This window comes from Arvicanthis niloticus, chromosome 13, assembly GCF_011762505.2.
Source record: "Arvicanthis niloticus isolate mArvNil1 chromosome 13, mArvNil1.pat.X, whole genome shotgun sequence".
Classification (NCBI taxonomy): Eukaryota; Metazoa; Chordata; class Mammalia; order Rodentia; family Muridae; genus Arvicanthis; species Arvicanthis niloticus.
The window spans coordinates 70,448,106-70,470,935 of NC_047670.1; the positions used below are offsets into that span (position 1 = coordinate 70,448,106).

The following is a 22,830-nucleotide window of genomic DNA, read 5'->3' on the forward strand; positions in this document are numbered from 1 at the left end:
TTTTCTGGTTCAGAGTAGACCTCCTTTAATGACAAGATCAGCCTGCCCAGGCCTCTACAACAACCATCTGTTACAAACAGGCACCCAGGCCTTCCCACCCCTAAGAGAACACCAGCCCCAGATCAGCGGCCAGGACAGCCTTACTGAGGTAGAAGCTGACAGAGGGAGTACAAAACACAAAACCACCCTAACAATTCAGGTCTCCTCTGCATCACATGGTAAAGCTGCACAGGTTTACACTGAGACTGTTGAGAACGAATAGATGGCGCATTTATGTCATTTCTTAAGCCTTATCATGGCACAGAGGCGAGCTTGCCCGTATGATATAAAATTAACACACTTGGATGCTTTATGCTTCATCTTGTTTCACTGTGAAAACCTTCCAGGGTGTCTGGAATCGTACCTCTCCAGAGTGTGTTTAGGACTTTTTATTTTCTGTCTCATCAGGGAAGATGTTCAATATGCCACCTTCTATGGACAGACAAGGAACCTGCCTCGGAAGACGGGGGACTCGAAAGCAGGCTATCAACATTATGGACAACGCTGAGCGCTCACGGGTGGAGACCATGCTCTTCAGCACTTGAGTCAGAACTCCACGCAAAGCTGAGCAGAGCTGGGGAGAGTGTAGATCTGAACTCGGGCTCTTCTGCATTCTAGTTTATTGATCTTCCCAAGTCTTGCATTCTTCAACTGTAAAAATACGGTGAGCATGGTTGTGCCGTACGAACACTGTCTACTCAGACAGTGCGCGCTGCTCCCTTCCACACAATCCTGACGTTCTTCACAGCAGCCTTTAAAATCCCAGGAGTGACAACACCAAATAGGACTCGTGCTATTGGGACCCAATTCCCTTGAAGGATCCTTTCTTTTTTCTGATTATAGTACAGTGTCTCCGGTGCCTACGTACAGCAATTCTGGGTTTAGCTCCAAGCTTGCAGAAACACAGGCAGAAAGAGGAAGGCTAAGGGTGTGGCATCAACACTGTCTCAGGGCAGGACGGCCCTGAGAACCACAGCTTTAATCTGGCAGGAATAATTTAAGGATGGATGTCTTACTTCAGGGAAAAGGCTTGGCACATGGCCAAGAAGTTGTGATACCCCATCCAAGCACAAAGAGCAGGGGCAGCATCAGCAACTCTTTTCAAGGGCAGAAGAGGACCCATGTGATAATGGGGAACCAAGTGTAGATATAGGGACGGCTTGGTCCCTCACTGGGACTCTGGATCTTAAATAGAATCCTAGTGTTGTAACCTTTCCGGCACTCTGAATCGTTGCGTTAACTTGACCTACACATTCTTGTTTCAGAAGAGACACTGGATGCGGTCCCAAAATGGCATCATGGCTTGTGTGTATTTCCTTTTGCTGCTGTAATGAATTATTATAAACTTAGTGGGTTAGGGGCCAGGGAGGTGGCTTAGTGGTTAAGATCACTGACTGCGCTTGCAGAGGACCCAGGTAGTAATTCACAATAGTCCCTAACTCCACTTCTAGGGGATATAATGCTCTCTTCTGGCCTCTGGTAGCAGGCACACATACGTTACACATATATGCATGTAGACAAAAAGAAAGAGAAGAAAAAAACCCTCAAGAGCATAAAATTAAAAAGTAAATATTCAAAAAGAAAGGAATGTAGCAGTCAAAGCAACACAAATGAGTCCGCGGAGATGACCCACCGTGTGAAGTCGGTGTTGCACAGTCATGAGAATCTGAGTTTGGATTGGCAGAACCCACATAAGGCCAGATGAGGTGGGGCACATCTGTGATCCCAGTCGGCTATGGCAAAACTGGAAGCTCGAGTGCCAGCTAGCCTGGCTTACACCTTGGTGAAAAATGACTCTGTGTAAAATGAGGTATTCTGTGAGGATGATACCCAAGGTTCTCTTATGACCTCCATGTGCAGTGGCATATGTGTATACCCTTATATGTGTACACATACACACACACACACACACACACACACACACACACCACATGGAGGTAATAAAAACCCATAAACCTTACATAGGGCTAAGGGTCAAAAGTCCAAAATGGTCCTCACCAGGCTAAAAGGAAGGTGTCAGCCTGCTCGCAGTTTTAGCGTCCACAGGCACCCACGATCCTTGGCTTCTGGCCATATTCTCCATCTTCATAGCCAACAATACTGGATTACATCCTTTTCATGCTGCTGTATCTCTCTGGTTTCCTCTTTGCTTTTCACCTTCCACTTATAAAGACCTGTGTTTATTATTCTGAGGGAGGAGGGGCTTGTTTGGTTATAGTTTAGAGTATGTAATCCTATCGTGAAAAAGGTCCAACAGCTAGAGTAGGCCAGCCTGTGGTAGTTCGATCCTCATTAGTGGCTTCTCACAAGGCACCAATAAGTAATCAGAGATCTGCCGGGCAGTGGTACTGCACACCTTTAATCCCAGCATTTGGGAGGCAGAGGCAGGCAGATTTCTGAGTTCAAGGCCAGCCTGGTCTACAGAGTGAGTTCCAGGACAGCCTGGGCTACACAGAAAAACCCTATCTCGAAAAACAAACAAACAAACAAACAAACAAACAAACAAAAAAGTTAGCAGAGACCCTGACTAGAATAAGATATCCATCCAGGCTGACCCTTGGTGGCCTGTGTAAGCCAGTGTGTCACCATGTCTCCATAGATCTGAAGGGGTCAGCTCAGGAACAGAGAGGCTAATTAACATTCCTGGTCAGCTCAGGAACTTTGGAACACTTATCCCTCCGGAAGAGAGAGGCTAATTAACATTCCTCAGACCACTGACCTGAGGGTAGGGGAGGCCCTGAGCACATGGACACATTCCAGAGGAAGGACCGTTGGCCATCTGCAGACAAGGTAAGTCCCTACCACCTCATTCCCTAAAGACCAATCAGTTTAAAAGTCACACTGTTCTGCCAATCATATTGTGCCTAGGTGCCGTTTCTCTATGCTACCCCTGGAGACTGTATAAAGGTCCACAGAAAGAGCTGCCCGGAGGTTCATCGCCTCTCCTTTTGGATGCAGGATGACCCCAGCACACAGTAAAATTCCTCTTGCTTTTACATCAATCCCTGGCTCCATGTTGTTCACTCAGGGGGTCCCCAATAAGCTAAGGTTTGTCAGAGTCTTACAGATCCACACCTTCCAAAACAGCATGACCGGCTGGAGGTCAAGTGTTAGTCATAACCCATCTATTAAAAGAGGGGTATGGTACATCCAAATATTACAGGATCTTTGGGATTGTACTGGCAGCAGCATAAAAACCCAGCTAGCAACACCAGTTCCACAGGAGACATCTTCTCTTTGCTGTGAGACTTAGCATGGTCACAAGCTCTGGGGACTGAGACAGGAGCTTCTCAGACAGGCCATTATTCTTCTTAGCACACTTTATTTACTTATTTCTAACAAATTCAAAAATTTAAAATATTGTACCTACAAAGCTCATTATATCAGGCCGGGGTGAGATGACTCAGCAGGTCAAGAGTTCTGTCCCTGGGAGCCAGGTGGTAGAAGGAGAGCATTGACTCCACAAGTTTTCTTCTGACTTTTACGAGCACGACATATGCTAAATAAATAAATAAATAAATAAAGTAAAAAGTTCATTACATCTGATTTCTCTGAAGTTGATAAACAAAGACACAGTAATTTTTAAAAAAATCTTCAAAAGCACCCATTCTTTTTGTTGTTGTTATTGTTTTTTTAAAATTTGGAAAACTTAAAAAGAACACTAAGAAAAATATTTTTTTAAAAAAAGAAAAAATGTCTATAACCCAAGCATGCACAACTGTTACATATTGATACATTACCTTCAAGCTTTTTTCTTTGTATATTTTCCACATAATTGATACAAATGTTTATGCTGTTGAATCAGTTATTATATATCAGTATTTCCAGTTTATAAACTTGTTGATTTAAGTTGTAATGGCCGCAGACGACTAAACTGCAGCAGGTAGTAGTAATTCATTTGGCCATTACTGTCAGACATTGAACTTATTAAACACTATAAAGGACAATGGATTATAAACATCTTCTTATCATTCACAACTCTATACATCTCTAGCTATTTCTTTGGTTGAGGTGCTTGGACCGTGGACCAAAGGCAATGAGTAAATGCAAAGCCGTTGACCCACACTGTCTAATCAGGCTTCAGACAGCAGGCTGCTCCCAGCCTTCCAGCTCCACACCAGGGCTTCTTTCAACACCCGCCCCCCGCCCCCCAGCCTGTGCTAGGCATCCTCTTTCTTCTTGAAGTTAATTTCAGTTGAAACAAGCATCTCATTGTTCACATGAACATCTCTTTTGGAGCTTGTGTGCGTCTGAACATTTTTTCACGTGTCTGCTTGGCAGCTGCCTTTCTCCATGTGTGTGCTGTCCCTGCATGAAGGTCATGCCCTTTCCTCAAACCCAGCTATGGGTATACAGCTAAATACAACAGCCCATAAATTTCAACAGGTCCTTGGAAATTCTTTCCCTCTTCTTACCCAGCTTATCAGGGTCCTGACCCAGTCCTTATCAGGGTCGCCCAGGGCTACACTTGCCCAATGTTCTCTCAGAACAGGCTTTCTCTACCTGTCCCTACCTGCTCTGTGGGTTTCAAATTGTTTCTTCAGGTCAGCTCAGTTGCAGGGGCTCGACTAGCCACCCTTCCTACAAACCTCTCCAGCCTGCTGCCTCCCCCACCCCAACCCCCACCTTGCCTTCTCCCCTCCCATTCCTCCCCACCCCTCCCCCACCCTCTCACCCTCTCCCCACCCTCTCACTCCTCACCCTCCTCACCACCCTTCCCCCTCTCATCCCTCCCCCACCCCTCCCTCACCCTCCACAGATAATTTTCTTCCAGTGCTTCCCTGCTATCTTCAGTAGATCAGTTTCTTGAGAGAGAAGACTGAATCAGCCAGCTGCACCAGGTGGATAAAGGAACCCGGTGGTTTCTTCTGAGATAAACATTCCATCAGACCTAGTTCAGGCCTGTGCTTCACCTCCTCCCTGGTATCTCTGGCTTGCCCTGGCTCTGTGGTGGAAACTGGCCACTTCTTTTGACGATGTCCTCTAGGAAAAGAAAGTAAACTTTGTTGACCCTTTTATGGTAACGTTGTTGCAATTCTCTCTTTTCATCCAGTGACATTTTATGTGATATGGCTCGTTTTGTACTTAATGGGGTGCAGAGGTGACACATTCAAAATGGTATTTCTTCCTTCCTCTTCATCCTCTTGAGAGAGAAGAGACCCACACTCTTTCTGGTCTTCACTCCTTCCTTCCTTCCTTTCCCCTCCCTCCTTTCTTTCTTTCTTTCTTTCTTTCTTTCTTTCTTTCTTTCTTTCTTTCTTTCTTTTCTTCCCTCCAAAGCATCCTTTCTCTCTTATCAGTATCCAAAACAACCAGCTTGTTCTAAAACAAGCTACAAAAGAAGAGAAGCAATCTATCTTCAAGTAGCTGCCAGCCTGCATCCTGGCCCTTCCCACACCTACTGACCTGGCAATAATCCCTGGTAGGAAAATGCAGGGAGCCAGGCTGTTCGGGGCAAACAGGGATAAAGAAAATACTGAGAGAGAAATAATTGTAAGTTAATATTAAAATGTGCAGGCAGAGCATGCACATTAAAAAAAAAAAATCCCTTTATCTGAGATGCTTGAGATAGAATTGGTTTGGATTTAGCTTTTTTAAATTTAGATTTGAGGTTATTAGCATAATGTCTGATGATATATTTTAGGGATGAGACTCAAATGCATACTCAAAAGTTATTTCTTTTATGTATATCATGATCCATATTGTCTGGAGATAATTCTACACAAACATTGATTGTATTTATCATATGAAATTGTGAGTACTATAGGATTTTCAGAGAAAAAGGGTGGAGAAGGGAGAAAGGAGAGAGAGGGGGAGAGAGAGAGAGAAAGAGAGAGAGAGAGAGAGGAGATGATCTTCTACGATCATCTACACAGAGCACATTGCTGACCTGGAATGCTAGGTATCTAAGGCTTCCCCGAGGTCTCCCTGAATTTCTCTCACATCCCAGAGAATGTTCAGTTTCCTATCCCAGGACAGGATCTGGTATCTTCAAATAAAAACAAAACAAAACAGAAACAAAGAAACAACCCTCTCAGTTACAATCAAAGACAGTCTGTTCAGATCATAGTCAAGAAACATTAGACACCAACTTCTGTTTCACCTTGAGAAGCACCCTGTCTCCACCCCTGTCCTGGTTTCTAGTGTAAACTATGATAGCTTTTTTTCCAGATTATTTATCTTAATTTGTTTTTAAGTTGTTAGTAGATTCAGGGGAAGGAGCAAGGGAGGGACGATCCTCTTGGCCCTTCAGATGACGTCATGGGTGGGTGTTCACACCGGTGTGCACGTTCTCAGGGCAATATCAACATCAAACCAAAAACTTCGACCTTTTCAGAGGCTCAAAGGCCTGGGACTCTGCCCACCCTTGAGAGGTCATGACCTCAACAGAGTTCTCGTTCTAAGTAAGCATAAGCTGCTCTGTGAGATGCTGAGTGTGCCTGAGAATGTACCTGGTTACTTCCGGAATCTTCTAAAGAGTCACTTTAAAGAACAACAGAAATTTGGAGTTAAAGCATATAAGTCAGCTTTCAAAAAATAACAAACCTATTAATCCTAGAATGAAGCAAATAGCTGCAAGTGAAAAATGAACAAAAACCCAAATTGTATGTTACTATGGGAGACAGATCCAACAGGGAAAGGAATTTCTCAGACACCATCTGTGTGTTACAGAATCACAAGAGGGGACATAGTAGGACATGTTATCACTTCCAACATTAGTCCCAGGCACACACTACAAATCAGATTCCCCCTCCCCCCCCTTTTTTTTCTTGTAACTTGATGCTTTCTTGCTCTATTTAATTCTTTCCTACCTGGTGAACTTTCTGAACTTGAGACTGAGTTTGAGGAGGAGAATAAATGGTGTTATTGCTATTCCCGGACAATATGAGAAACTTTATTTTATTGTTACAAATTCTAAACAAAACATCCTAAATGCTTTTAAATTTTTAATTTCTTAAATAATTGAATTTTAAAAAGAAAAACAGGTTTATTTATTTTATTTATATGAATACACTGTAGCTGACTTCAGACACACCAGAAGAGGGCATCAGATCCCATTACAGATGGTTGTGAGTCACCATGTGGTTGCTGGGAATTGAACTCAGGACCTCTGGAAGAGCAGTCAGTGCTCTTAACCTCTGAGCCACCTCTCCAGCACAATAATTAAATTCTTTAAAATATTTTTAAATTTAAATTCTTAAATATTTCTTAAGTATTTTTATGTTTATGGTTGTTTTGCCTGCAGGTATGTCTGTGCTCCACATATGTGAAGTGTCCATAGAAGCCAGAAGAGGGGGCATCAGATTCTCTAGAACTGGAGTTACAGGTTGTATGGGTGCTGGGAACAGAACCTGCACCCTCTGAGAGAGCAAGGAGTGCTCTTAACCACGGAGCCATCTCTCCAGCCTCCAAACAAAACTTTTAAGTCTGGATGTTAACCCTGTTTGGAACTGCTTACTTCTAAGGCGTGTGACTATATTTTTAGATGCCTTTCACAACCCTGCTTACAAGTGGGAAAAAACACATCTCACTCGTATCTGACTGTTTCACATAGCTCCGTTTTCTGACATCAGACGCCCCATAAAACCTCCAGGTTTATGAGACTCCAAGCCTCTTTTAGAATAGAATTTATGTTTAAAAACAATTACTGTTTCCAGGTCCTGTTTATTTATAAGACTGATAAGAGGCTTTAACAGAAAATAAACATACTTCTACTTTATATTTGAGGCTTCCTCTCTGTGTGACTCAGAACAAAAGAAACCTAGAAGCTACTCCAAAGACAGAACGAAAAGGGCTCTTCAGAAATCCACAACGGCAGTGATACCCAAAAAGAGGAGACAAAAAGATGCACCGAGATGTTCTCTCTAAGGCAAGCCAGACAGGCTCTGGAACAAACAGATTAGCCGCCCTACCTACTGAACAAGCCAGAGCCTGCACAAGGCTCAACTCCAGATATAGGTTTGGGTGAGACAGTGATATTTTTTCAGAAGACAGTTCAGCAATGGGAAAGAGAATAGTCCAGAGGACTCAAGAGGTCTCAGAAGACAGCAGCCAGCCAGCATGTTGAGAGGGAACTTATTATTTAAAAAAAAAAAACAAAAAAAAACTTTCTGGCTTCCAGAGAACAAAGAATAACACAAGTAAACAAGCCAGAACTTAACAAACCACAGCTATAAGGAGAGAGCTGTCCTAGGAGGAAGCTGTGGGGAGCCGGAGGACCACAGGCTGACCATTCAAAGGGTGGAGGCAGCTGGAGACTCAGCTCAGGCAGGGGAAGATGGTCCTATGTTCAGTGGCTGGGGTATCTCATCAATTGAAAATAATCGGGATAGCCCTGGGTCTGAGGTCAGTGTGTGGACCAACCTCTGTGGCAGCCTACCTGCAGCTCACCCCTGTAGAGCGCATGCTGTTAGAAGTGTCCTTGACATCCACTGCCTCATCCCTCCAGCAGGGAGATTAATACTTCTCACATCTTGACAGTACAACCATAGCTCCTCTGCCTGCAACAGAGCTACGTGTGGTGATTTCCATTAGATATTCTCCAGTGCATGCACACTGGAAAGGACCCAGCTAGACCACCCACTCTGTGTGGAACAATCCTGGGAGGAAGAGAGGAGCTGCCCAGCCCACAGACTGCAAAGAGGAGGAACTTGTTACCCAAATACAGGAAGATCCCAAAGAGAGGACAGCTCAGAGTGACAACAGATGCTTGTCCAATACACTCGACACCAGGGTAAATCATAGAAGAGGCAGGAGTCAGACAGGTCACCTGACCCCCACCGTCCTCAGTGCATATGGCTGTCAGTCTCCAGTATTACAAGACCCGGAAAAATCTGTCCCAACAATAATCTTTATTTCTCCTTTTTGGCCCTGTGTGCTTCTTCATCTTCTCTCTCTACTGTATTTTACAAACGTGCTTAGTTTATCATATTTTTAAAATTATAAGTTTTTATCTCTTAGTACATTTATCTGATTAGTTTGTTTTTCATGATAGGGCAATCTGCACTTCCTTTTATTTCTTCTTCTACTTATTTTATTCCTTTTTGACTACCATTTCTTTTCCCATTTTTATTTTACTATACTTTTAGTAGGATTTTGGTGGCCTTATTTTTTTTATTAAACTCTTTTCAATCTTTTTGATCACTTTCTGTCCCCCAGCTCCTCCAAGATCCTCCCCAAATTCCTCCCCACCTAACTTTATGTTCTTTCTATCACTTTCAAAAAATAAAAATAAAGAAACACACCAAAAAATTCACAAAGACACAAAAATGAAAATCAAAACAAACAAGCAAAAAACTATAAGACAAAAAAAATTGCAAAGCACAGAGAAATGAAACTAAACGTCTGCTGGGCGGTGGTGGTGCACGCCTTTAATCCCAGCACTTGGGAGGCAGAGGCAGGCGGATTTCTGAGTTCGAGGCCAGCCTGGTCTACAGAGTGGGTTCCAGGACAGCCAAGGCTAACAGAGAAACCCTGTCTCGAAAACAAACAAACAAACAAAAACAACAACAAAAAAAAAAAAGAAAAAAAAGAAAAAAAGAAAAGAAAGAAAGAAAGAAAAGAAAAAAGAAAAGAAAGAAAGAAAGAAACTAAAAGTCCCCAGAAATATCCTTGCATTCTATTGTGATGGCCAACGACTCTGAGGTATGGGGAGGTCTGTCCTGGAGTGTGATTGATATGCCCAGGGAGATTCTATTGGAGAAAGATGATACATTAATCAGGGTTCTCCAGAGAACAGAACTGGTAATATATTGGTGTGTGTGTGTGTGTGTGTGTGTGTGTGTGTGTGTGTGTGTGTGTGTGTAGAGACTGATTCGAGTGTTACAGTCTGTGGATCAGGTAGTCCAACTACTGTAGTCTACCAATAGAAAATCTAAAATCCGGTAGTTGTTTGGTCCGCAGGCTGGCTGTCTCGCTGGTCTTCAGCATACTGACTTCAGAATGCTGAAGAACTAGAGTCTAGAGCCAGTGAAGAAATGAACCTGTCAGCCACAGCAAAGGGAAACAAGCAAGGAATAGGAGCCTTCTTCCTCCATGTTCTTTACAGAGGCTGCCGGCTCAAGGTGTGGCCCAGATTTAAGGTGGATCTTCCCGCCTCAAAAGACCAGAATTTAAGGTGGCTTTTCCCACTTCAAATGATTTAATTAAGAAAAATCCCCGTCAGGTGGACCCAGCTGCTTGTGGTTTTGATTAATTCCAGATGTAGTCAAGTTGACAAGCAAGAATAACCACCACAACTGATTTTCCCTTTGCCAGAGGTTATTGTTGTGCCTGTTTTTTTTTTTGTGCGCCCCCGAAAGACGATCAAGGAGCCGACTCTGATGTAGTCGATTCTGATGTAGTTGCACTAGGGTCTTTAAACTCTAGCTTGGGCCACTCTGCCATCTGTGATGTAGCAGAGCAGGAGGGTGAAGCCCTGAGCTCTCTGCGGTACAAGGTTTTATAGGAAATGGTAAGCAAACGGGGAGGTGTCTAGACTGGCACATATCTGATGGGGGGAAGGCTTACAGAATTTTGTTGCCCTTTAACATAATTGGCTGGCACTGGGAGCCAAACCATAAACTTCTGCTTTCCTCCTGATTGGTGGTTATTAGGAAGCAAAGTGTCAGGGGCAGGCTTGTAACCTGGAGGCGCAGGTTTGTTGGTGGTGCTAGGTGCTGGCTTGTTAATATCTTAGGTCAGGTTCGAATTCAACCCTATGTCAGGTTCTCTAAGATGGAGTCTGAACCCAAGATCTGATCTCTCAGATATCAGTTGCTAATAACTTCTTGGTTGGGGTAGGACTCCACGTCAACGTTCCCTGCTCACTGCTGGAACCAAGTACATGTTGAACCTGAGAAGGTTTTGTGCATGTTGCCGAAGTCTCTATGAGTTCATGGGTGCATCAGTCCTGCTAGAAGCCACCATTTCCTTGGAATCATCCGTGACCTCTGCCCTTGCAATCTCTCAATCTCCTCTTCTACAAACCCTGAGCATTGAAGGAAGGGTTTGATTAAGCTGCCCATTTTAGTTTTAGGACTGAGTGTTCCAAAGTCCCCCACTCTCTGCACATCATTCAATTGTGGGTTTGTCTTAGTCTATTGTCCTATTGTTATGAAGAGAAACCATGAGCAAAGAAACTCTTATGAAGGAAATACTTGATTTGGGGCTTTCTTACAGTTTTAGAGGTTTAAGCCATTGTCATCATGGATGGAAGCCTAGCAACAGGTAGCCGTGCTGCTGGAGAAGCATTGGAGAGTTCTAAATCCAGCTCCAGGAAGGGGGAGCCTCTGGGCTTGCAATGGGCTTTTTGAAACCTCAAAGCCCCTTCCTCTCCAGTGGCACACTTCCTCCAACATGGCTACACTCCTTAATCCTTTCCAGTAGTGCCCCTCCCTGGTAACCAAACATTCAAATTTATGAGCCTATGGCGACCATTCTCATACACCACAGGGTCTCTGGATTGATTCCTGTCTGCTGCAGAAAGAAGCTTCTCTGATATGAATATTGATGTATATTGTTAGGAGTCATTTAATTATTTAATTGCTTTAGCAGAAAAATAATGTTCTGTTTTCTCCAAAGGTCAAGACCTATCTAGTCTCAGGTTCTTGGATACTTTTTTGTTTTGTTTTGTTTTTTTGAGGCAGGGTTTCTCTGTATAGCCCTGGCTGTCCTGGAACTTACTCTGTAGACCAGGCTGGCCTCGAACTCAGAAATCTGCCTGCCTCTGCCTCCCAAGTGCTGGGATTAAAGCGTGTACCACCACCGCCCGGCAGTTCTTGGATACTTTAGCAGTGTCAAGTATAAGTTCCATCTCCTGGAGTGGGCCTTGAGTCCAATCAGAAAGTGGGTGGTCACTTCCATAATGTTTGACACTACTGCACCAGTATTCCTTGCAGGGAGATCATTGTGGTAGGTTTCAGGGTTTGTAGCTGGGTGATACTGATGATTACCTTTCTTCTCTGGTAGCACACAATGCATTCTAGCACCATAAAATCTAGTCAGCATGGGTGAGCTTTCTAGTTATTGATCACCTTATTAAAAAAAAAATCTTGTAGGCATCATGTTTTTGTGCACTGTGTAAATTTTGTGGATTATTCAAATGCTGGTTTCTCTGCCCTCGAATCTTGTTTCAATGTGGACACAGCATTGCAATGCTTATGTCAAGAATCTCCTATCTCAAGTTTGTGTAAACATTTATTCCCTGCCTCGTCAATAAAAGCCGATCAGCCAATGGCTGGGCAGAAGAGAGAATAAAGTTGAAATTCCACCAGCCAGGGGAGGGGGAGAGAGAGAGAAAAGGAAGAAAGATAGAGCCATGGGGAGGGTGTCTGAGAAGACATGAGTGTTCAGCTGGAGTATGGAAGGCCCTAAATGGAGCCTTCCTATTATGGGGATTTTGACTGGGAGCTAGCAATATTAGAGATTTAAAAGAGATCAATACTGTCCAGGTATCGTGGTAAAGCCTGAAATAAATTTGGTCTCTCTGTGTTGTTGGAGAACTAACCAGAATAAAGAAAAACAGCCACTCTATTAACTTACTACATACATCTATATTAAAGTTGACATTGACAAAACATCTTATTTTTGTATTATGTACTTTCTTAAATTTATCTGATAGTTTTGTTTTGAAGCTTCTTTTTGAGATTTAATTATTTAGTTTCTTTTTTTTTTCTTTTTTTCTTTTTTCTTTTTTTTTTTTGGTACTCTATAGTCCTGGCTGGCCTGGAACTTGTTTTTGTAGCCTAGGCTGGCCTGGATCTCACAGAGCTCTTCCTGCCTCTGCTCTTCAAGTACTAGGATCAAGCTGTACAGCGCCACAGTTGACTGTCTTGCTCTTCCATCTCCTCCTCTGTCACATCCCTTCTTCTTCTCATTTATTTAGCCTAGCTCCCCTGGAACACATTTTATTTATCTCTTCCACTTCTTCCCACATCTACCATAAATAAATCTTAACCTTTTAAAAATTCTTACTTTACTTTGCATTACAGGTATTGGGGAAGGGGCATACTTGGGGGATATTGGGGGAAGGGCATATGCACATGAGTGTGGGTGCCCAGTGAGGCCAGAGGCATCAGATTCCCTTGGAGCTGAAGTTACAGGTGATTTTTGAGCCATCCAATATGGCACTTGGGGACTGAACTCAGGTCCTTTGCAAAAGAAATACATGCTCTTAACTGCTGAGCTGTCTCCAGCCTAATAAATTTTAATTTTATAGGACACCCTATACTACTTTTGTAGATTTTATTTTATGCTGATTGCTTGTGTATTAGTGGGCCTTAATTGATTCAAGTGTATTCCTATGCCTTTCACAGCTTGAGGTTTTTCTGACTACAGTAGCTTGTTTGATCTCTCCGAGTAGTACCAGGGAACTGTGCTCTCAAAAGATGGCTGCTCTTCAAGGCCAGCCTGGTCTACAGAGTGAGCTCCAGGACAGCCAGGGCTACACAGAGAAACCCTGTCTCAAAAAACCAAAAAAAAAAAAAAAAAAAAAAAAAAAAAAAAAAAAAAAAAAAAAAAAAAAAAGGCTGCTCATAGGAAAATGCCCGAGTAAAGTCAGAAGGACATCCGCAGCAGCAGACACTCAAACCACAACATACAAACATAGGAAACAAGAAAGGCAAGGCAACAGAGCTGCTCCAGGTCATCGAGATACTGACTCCAAGATGCCAAAAGAGATAAACTGTTAAATGAAGACTTCAAAAGTCGTGGTAAAAACTGTCTGTGACCTCCGGGAGGACACAAGCAAGCAGATGAATCCAACTCTTTGAAGGACACAGAGGAAAAAATTTCAAGACCTGTAGGCAAAGACTTCCCAACTGAGATGGCTGTGTGCAGCAACGTTACCTTCTAAATTGAGGGAGAAAATCAGGACATCTCAGGGCAAACACAAACCAAGGCATCTCATGGCCACCAGGCCAATGTGGCAGAAAAATCTAAAACCAATACTCCAATACTATTCCCAGAGCGCCGTGAAAGACACTCTTAGTCACCAGGAAAATAGAGAAGAGTAAGCTTCATGAGGGAAAGAGATGAACAAAGGAGAGAGAGAAGAAAATCTATTATGACTGATACCACAAACCAGAAAACTTCTAATATTAATAGACAGGAAAGTAAAGAAGGCAAATATTCTGACCAGCTAGAAATTCAAAATAACAGGAATTAGTAAATGTATCTCAAAAATACCCTAAAATGTAAACGGCCTCAACTGACAACAAACAAACAAACAAACAAAAATCCAGACTGGCCGACTAGATTAAAAACCTAGATCCACTCACCTGTTCTCTCCAAGAAGAAAGTCTCACTGGCTAAGATGCCAGTAAAATGAGAGTCGAAGAATATAAAATAACTTATAAATGAACAGGAGCTCAAAACAAGTTGATGGAGCTTTTCTAACCTCCGACAAAGTAGATTAAACAAAATAGTCAGAAGAAATAAAGAAGGTGACCACGGATGAATAACGGAACAATTAGTCAGAAGATACGATTATAAACCTATACACACCAGATGCTGCGAGTCCCAATTTCATATAATAAACATTTAATGAATATAAAGAGCCAGATAAATCCTGATTTAATAATTGTAGTTTCAATACCTTCCTCTTATCTTATCTTAAGTAGATCATCCAACTAAAACTTAACAACACCAACAACAAAAAGCTTCAAATTAAACTACACCATAGATCAACCGCGCTTAACAAATACGTAAAGAATAAGCCAGCCAAAAGCAACAAAATGCACATTCTTCCAAGCAGTCCATAGAACCGTCCATAAAATATATCGTACTCTACGCCGGAAAGTGAGTCTTAACAAATACAAAAAAAAAAAAAAAAAAAAAAAAACTCAAATAATTTACTCTGTCTTATCAGATTGTACCAAAATGAGACTGTAAGTAAACACCGAGAGAAATCACACAACCATGACTGCTGGCTGTGGAAGCAGAGAGGACGTTTAAACTTCCCAAATGAAATAAAATGAAAGCACAACTTACCAGCATTTTTGGGATAGAGCTTAGGCAAGTCTAAGAGGAAAATGTACAGCAACAGTTCTTAGTGTTACCAACCAGTCTCAGAAGGCTTCAGGCAAGTTTAGGTGGGCAAGGTATTCACTGCATGCTTCATAGGATGCATCTGCTGGACAGTGACGGCAGAGGCCTGGTAGCTTCATCTCAAGGACCACCACATACCTGCATTCCCAGAGGACTGCACCTACACCCAGAGTGGACAATAGAGGCTCGGTTCATTTGCTGTCCTACTGAGAATGAGCCTGGTTTGACCCAGTGATTTTTCGGCTTTAAGAAGCTGGAAAGCTGGTAGCCCAATGAAAACTCCATAAAAAAAAAATTCATTTATGCATGCATTCTTCACTTTTAAGATACAGGTTGAAGAACTAACCCTCAGTGAATTTTTGAAAACAGGCAAAGAAAGAACCAAGAAAAATTTTTGAAGGAAACCAAAAGCAAGCAGAGACTTTGAAGAAACTGAGAAGAAAGTCTGTTACAACACAGAGCGACTAGCTGCCTTGGGGTAACCCCTTGACAGGGTGACCTGGTCCTGAATGACATGTCACATCCACATCATATTTCCCTCTTTTCCCAGCATTCTGTGGGGCCTCTAACAATATCTTAGTTCTCTGAGGAGACTCTGATATTTCTAAACATTATTTTTGCTTTTGCTTATAAATGGTCTCAGCCTGTGTGGCTGGTACTGCTGGTCACGTGACTACTTCCCTCTATTATGGCTTTGCTCTATTCAGTCTTGGACTTAAGCAGGAAGAGGAGGGGGTGAGTAGGACAGTGTCCTGTGACAGGACCTGAGGAGAGATATGGCCATGTGAGGAGCTTGTGGTGCTTGTGTTCCAATACCCAACAGCTGAGGTACCTTGTGTCTGTAGGTGTGTTTTATGTGCTGGTACCGGTGCTTCATCTGTATTCTTATGTGAGTCTTTCTAACATAGTTAATGGAAGTAAATCACAAAAAAAAAGAAAGAAAGGAAGGAAGACAAAACGGGAATAAGAAAGTCAGAGTGTTGTCAAACAAATAACCTAATGGTACACCTAAAAATCTCAGACAAACAAGAACAAACCAACCCCAAAGCAGAGGGGGAAAAAAGTAAAACAGAATATTATAACAACCAGGGCAGTTATTAATGAAATGGAGATTAAAGCATCAATACATATAATCAAGCAAAGAGTTGGTTCTTTGAAAAAAAAATTAATCAAAATTGTGAGGCTCCTATCCAGATTAACCCAAAGAATCAAAAAGAAATTCTAATTAACAATGGACTGTACCCTCAAAACTATATGTGAACTCACATTATTCTAAAGAACCATAATCAGAAAAATAGTGTAGTGCTGGCACAAAACCAGTCATGTATACCAATAGAACAGAATAGAAGTCCCAGGAACAAATCCACAGCTAAAGCTGCCTGTTCCAAGGTGTCAGAATGACATGGGAGAAAAGACAGTATCTTCAACCCATGGTGCTGAGGAGACTGAATTTTCACATGCGACAGAATGAAGATAAATACATATTTCTCACCTTCTATAAAAATAATTTCTATTTGTAAATGCCTGTTCTTACATACCTGCCCAAAACATGAATGAAGGTCAGGAAGCCTTCGATGACTTAAGGCAATCAAGAAGATAGGACATTCTGATGATTCTGATTTAGTGATAATAAAGATCTGACAGCCAATAGCTGAGGCAGGAAATAATGTCAAATATGTCCAAAGACCTAAATGTGGGTCCTGAAGCTTTGAAACTTCTAGAGGAAAAGAGGTAAAAACACTTCTAGATATAGGCAGAGAAATAGACTTTCTGAAAAGACTCCAATAGCTCAGGAAATAATTCCAAGGATTGACAGAATAAATAAAATGTGGAAAGCTTCTGCACAGCAAAAGGAATAATAACCAGAGTAAAGAGAACCCTTCAGAATGGGGGGGGGTGGTTTGAATAAAAATGGCCCCCATAGGCTCATAGCAAATGAGACTATTAGGGGGTGTGTCCTTGTTGGAGTAGGTGTGGCCTAGGTGGAGTAGGTGTGGCCTAGGTGGAGTAGGTGTGGCCTTGTTGTAGTAGTTTTGGTCTAGGTGGAGTAGGTGTGGCCTTGTTGGAGTAAGTGTGTCCTTGTTGGAGTGGATTTGGCCTAGGAGGAGGAAGTATGTGACTTGGGGCTGACTTTGACATCTCAGATACTCATTCCAGGCCCGGTGTCTCCTTTTCTTCCTGCTGTCTGCAGATTCAGATGTAGAACTCACAGCTACCTCTCAGCACCATGTCTTCTTGCATGCTGCAATGTTTCCTTCCATGATGATAATAGACAAAACCTCTGAACTGTAAGCCAGCCCCAATAAAATGCTATCCTTTATAAGAATTGCCATGGTCGTGGTGTCTCTTCACAGCAATAGAAACCTCAACTTAGACAATGGGGAAAGGATTTTTGCCAACTACACACCAGACAAGGGATGGATATCTAGAATATTAATGGCAAAGTGTCTAGAATTTAATATCTAGGATAAAGAGCTGCAGAATATCAAATATCAAGAGCCACCAATCAATATGTTGTTGAACAAACTTAATAGGCCTCAAGAAGAAATATAGATAAAGCAGAGAATATTTGAAAAACAGTTCAGCATCCTTAGCTATCAGGGAAATGCAAATTAAAATCCTATTGAGATTCTATCTCTCCCCAGTCAGAATGGCTGTCATCATGAAAATAAACTGCTGGAGAATGAGGGAATTGTGGGTAAAGAGGAAACTGTATTCACTGCTGACAGAAATATAAACTTATGGTATAGCCACTATGAAAATCAATATGAAGTTTTCTCAAAAAAAAAAAAAACCAACAAAATACACAAAGTATACACTGAAGTGTACAATTTCTGGGCTACCCCTGAAAGACTCTAATTCAGATACTTGTGTAACCTTGTTTGTTAATGCTTAATTCACAATAACTAGGATACCAGCCTAGGAACCAGGAAGTAGGTACCAGCCTAGATATCTATGGACAGATGACTAGATAACACTTTGTGGCACATATATACACATATATACAATGGAATTTCGTTCAGCTGCATAGAAAATGAAATTGTAGCATTGTCAGGGAGATAAATGGGTCAGGGAATAATTATGTTGAAAGAGATAAGCCAGCAGCAGAGAGACAAACACTGAATGTTTTCTCTTATTTTTAATTTCTCTCTGCATTTGAATTCACGCATATAGGAAAGTTAGACTGGGGTCCATGAGAAAGGAGAACAAGCTACTAAGAGGGGGCAGAGAGAAGGCAATAGCACGCATGTGCCGTGAAATCAGAGGGGGCACTATGTAGGGGGAGGAAGAGGACCAACAGCAGGGAACAGGACAGAAATGAGCAAGAGGGCAGCGGAGATTTTAGAACAATGTATAATGATGTGTATGAATGAGATGCCACCGTGAAGCCCATCCCTTTGCATTGTAATGTAAAAGTTAATATTCAAATAAAGTAAGTTTTGTCATAAAGGGAAAAAGAAAATAAAAATGAATAGTGCTGTTCCTAGACACTCTAAAAATGGATAAAAACTATAAACTGAGGCTGATGACGAATCCCTTCAGCTGTGTACAAATTGCTTTTCTTTTAATGGAGCAATGTGAAACATTGCCTCTAAAGTCCTTTCATGTCTCGAGGTCAAGAGCTGTATCTGTGATCTCACAATCAATGACTAAGTAGAGCTGGCACGTGCACGCACACGTATTTTATACCCATCAGAATTACCTGATGGCTCACTTTAAATGTTAGACATCCTAACTGATCCTGTCTCTGGAAAGCAGTGTGATTGGTCACAGGCAGGCCATAGAGCTGAGTTTACAAGCGGCCCTTCATCATGACATAACATCTTGAGTAAAAGGCACTAGCTCCATTATTAATGGCGATTGTTAAAGTGCCCTCTGAGAGAAGCAAGCTGCTGGCCAGGTCCACAGAAGTAGGAACACTTGCTCTCCAACTTGTCAATCACCGAATATGGTGCCTACTGCCCTGCAAAATGCATAATGAGGAGAACAAAGAGATTTCATTGTCAGGTTTACAGGAATAAGCCAAGGCAGATGAGCTCATGATGTGCCAAGGCATGCCTCTCTTCAGAACCACACCTGTGCTCCCCAATCTCCTGGCAGGAATAATTCCCTAAGCATGAAAATGATAGATTGATTAATTACACACATCCCTACACACACACACACACACACACACACACACACACACACACACACACACACCGGAGGCCTCTAAATAATGAGGGAAATTCTTCTTTGAGGTCAGGAGGGGAAAGATCATTCTGCTGCCCCCAACTCCAGTGAATTTCAGGTGCTGGCAGAGTGACAACGGCTAGAATCATCTTCCACTTTGATACTTAATTCACTAAACCACTACACAAATATTTATCAAGAGTGATGACATTTGTGATTCTGATAGTCTGTGCAATGTTTCTCCCTTATAACATAAAACTATATACCTTCTGCAAATACATCTCCCATGAAGACAAGGAACACATTTTCTTAGTCTTGCCTAAGGACATGAGGTCTATTGTCCTTCTTTCTACCTCCCCTTCTTTTGTTTGGTTGGGGATAACCACGTAACTTGATTATGGCTTCATTACTTTCAACTAAAATTCTTAGGTCTTTCTTTCTTCATATAAAGTTACATTCAACTGACTCTCCACTGTAATGTACAGTTGAATGTAATTTAATGTGCATCCATGTTTTGCCTGCATGTATGGCTGTACCGTGTGTGCACTGTGTCCACAGGGGCCATGAGAGCATCAGATCCCTGGGGGAGGAGTTGCAGGTGGTTGTTAGCTACTCTGTGTAGGCTGAGAATTGAACCTAGGTCCTCTGTAAGAGTAGCTACTGCTCTAAAGCATGGAGTCAACTCTCTAGCTGCTACAGCTGATTTTTAAGTATGAGTAATGTTTACTTTGCATTTACTTGAACTTGTTCAATGTTTTTTTTTTCAATCCACTGTCACAAGTAATCATGATCGTTCGAAATCTCATCTTACCACACAATACATTGATGTCTGTGATAGCATCTGAAAAACAAAATGAGCAGAAGTGTGTGTGTGTGTGTGTATGTGTATGTGTGTATGAGTGTGTGAGAGTATGTGTATGTATGTGAGTATATGAATGTATGTGTTTGAATGTGTGTGTGTGTATGTGTATGAGTGTGTGTGTGTGTATGAGTGTGTGTGTGTGTATGAGTGTGTGTGTGTATGTGTATGAGTGTGTGTTGATATGTGTGTGTATATGTGTGAGTGTGCATGTATGGGTGTATATGTGAGTATGTGTGATTGTGTGTGAGTGTGTTTGAGTGTGTGTATGTGTGTGTGTGATTGTGTGTGAGGGTGTGTGAGTGTATGTGTGTGTTGGTGTGTGTGTGAGTGTGTTTGAGTGTGTGTATGTGTGTGTGAGTGTGTGATTGTGTGTGAGTGTGTATGTATGTGTGTGAGTGTATGTGTGTGTTGGTGTGTGTGTGAGATGAAGAGTGTGTGTGTGTGTGTGTGTGTGTGTGTGAACGTGGAAGATAGAGGACATTTTACAGAGTTGTCTCTCTCCTTTCTATCTTACGTAGTTTCTGGAAACTGAACTCAGGTTGGCGTGCTTGAGCCACAAGCCCTTCACCGGCTAAGTCATCTCACCCACCTGGAGCTGTCAGTGGCAGCAGCTAAATGTACCCAAGCTTTCCACTGCTAATAATCAGTAATGAGCAGATCCTGAGAGTCTGACCATTATTCCACTGTGAACCCATCAATGATTTTTATCTTCTAGGCCTTCTTAAAACCTTGTCTTTAATAATACTCAGAACCCTTGTCAGATGCTTTGCTACGGTCATGTTGCTTCCCCCAAGCTGCCAGTTCAGTAAGTTATAACTAAACAGGATATATATCGTAAGCTAGACATAGTAAGCCTCTGCTGGGTGCCAGTGTTCACACCTTAGACTAACAAGGAACTGATTTTTAAATTCACTATGGCTTCTTGCAAAAGAGCAGTATAAACTAGGGTTTCGTTCTTAGAACCCATGTTCTTGGCTATTTTCAGCTATATATTCTTTATAAATATTAGGACAACATTTTTTTAAACTTCTCTTTCAAAGTTCCTGAAGTTGGGGGTGGAGTATTATTGGCAGACAGGGGAGTGAAGTGCAGCTTTCACCCTTGACTTCCCTGAAAGCAGGGGTCATTTGGTTTACTTGTGCATTTATTTATTTTGACATGGGTCTCATTATGTAGCCCAGACTGGCCCCGACCTTCCTCAGGAACCCCCACTACTCCTTTTTCTCCCAGTGTTGGAATTGCTCCCTCATCTTTGAACAACCAGGAACCTGACTCTGCCAATTCCTACTAGAAAAAAAGAAAAAGTTACGTTCCTTTTAATAAGAGCAAAGAAGCTCACCTACAAGACTCAAAGAAGATAATAAAACCCAACTTCAAAACCACAAAAGAAGTGGAGAGTTGTAAGTAGCAGCCACCGCTGGACCACTAATTAGGATTTTCACCTTTGCAAATATGTGGGAAGGATCCATGATTTACAAATGCCTTACATTTGATTCTTGTCCTCTCTCTCTTCTGTCCCTGGGTCCAGTTCTTCTCGGAATCTGTTGCCTGGCTTATGTTAATGATTTTGTAAACTCACCAGCCATTTTGTCTTCAAATATTATTTTTGGGCCATAGTTCTAGCTAGAGTTTTGTCAAGCTGGCACAAGACAGAGTCACTGGAAGAAAGGGGGACTCAACTGAGAAATGTCCCCACCAGATTGGCCTGTGGTGCGTTTTCTCAGTTAATTATTAATATAGGAGGGCCCAGACCATTGTGGGTGGGCTGTCCCTGGGTTGGTAGGTGTCCTGGCTGGTTTAAGAAAGCTGAACAACTTATGAGGATCAAGACATTAAACAACATCCTTCCATGGCCTCTGCATCAGCTCCTGCTTCCAGATTCCTGCCTTGAGTCCCTACCCTGATTTTCTTAGGTGATGGACCACAAGTTGTAAGATAAAATAAATCCTATAACCCCTTTCTTCCCTAAGGGGTTTTGTTTGTTTGTTTGTTTTTGTTTTGTTTGGGGGGTGGTTGGTCATGGTGTCTCATCACAGCAACAGAACCCTCGCTAAGACGTGATCTCTACTAGCTCACTACAAATGATACATATACGTCATGTACATATACGTCATGTACATATACGTCATGTACATATACGTCATGTACATATACATCATGTACATATACGTCATGTACATATACGTCATGTACATATACGTCATGTACATATACGTCATGTACATATACGTCATGTACATATACGTCATGTACATATACGTCATGTACATATACGTCATGTACATATACGTCATGTACATATACATCATGTACATATACGTCATGTACATATACGTCATGTACATATACATCATGTACATATACATCATATACATATACATCATGTACATATACATCATGTACATATACGTCATGTACATATACATCATGTACATATACGTCATGTACATATACATCATGTACATATACGTCATGTACATATACATCATGTACATATACGTCATGTACATATACGTCATGTACATATACGTCATGTACATATACATCATGTACATATACATATACGCTTTTCTAACTATAGTCGATGTGTATTAGCTCTTATTTTTCTCAAAGATAATTCTAGATGTTCTCTTCAGACCCATCTTTCAATCCTGTCTTTATCTGTATCTACACTGTAATACACTTATTGAAAACTTAGTTTTTAATTTTTTTTTATTGTACCGTATCAT

At 41.8% G+C, this 22,830-nt stretch overlaps 1 long non-coding RNA gene across 5 annotated transcripts in view; it reads right to left on the reverse strand.

Annotated features, from left to right (window-relative positions):
- LOC143434150 (uncharacterized) overlaps positions 1-22,830 on the reverse strand; it is a 63,721-nt gene continuing 40,891 nt past the window's right edge. For 2 of the 5 annotated variants that reach the window (XR_013103439.1, XR_013103438.1), the window contains exons 2-6: positions 15,082-15,226; positions 5,930-6,028; positions 4,790-5,022; positions 3,410-3,538; positions 1-1,364 (exon numbers count right to left, since the gene is read on the reverse strand). This is a non-coding gene — a long non-coding RNA (uncharacterized LOC143434150). Of the gene's footprint in view, positions 1,365-3,405; positions 3,539-4,789; positions 5,023-5,929; positions 6,029-15,081; positions 15,227-22,830 lie in introns of all 5 variants that reach the window. The other 3 variants (XR_013103437.1, XR_013103440.1, XR_013103441.1) reach the window with 3 other exon arrangements.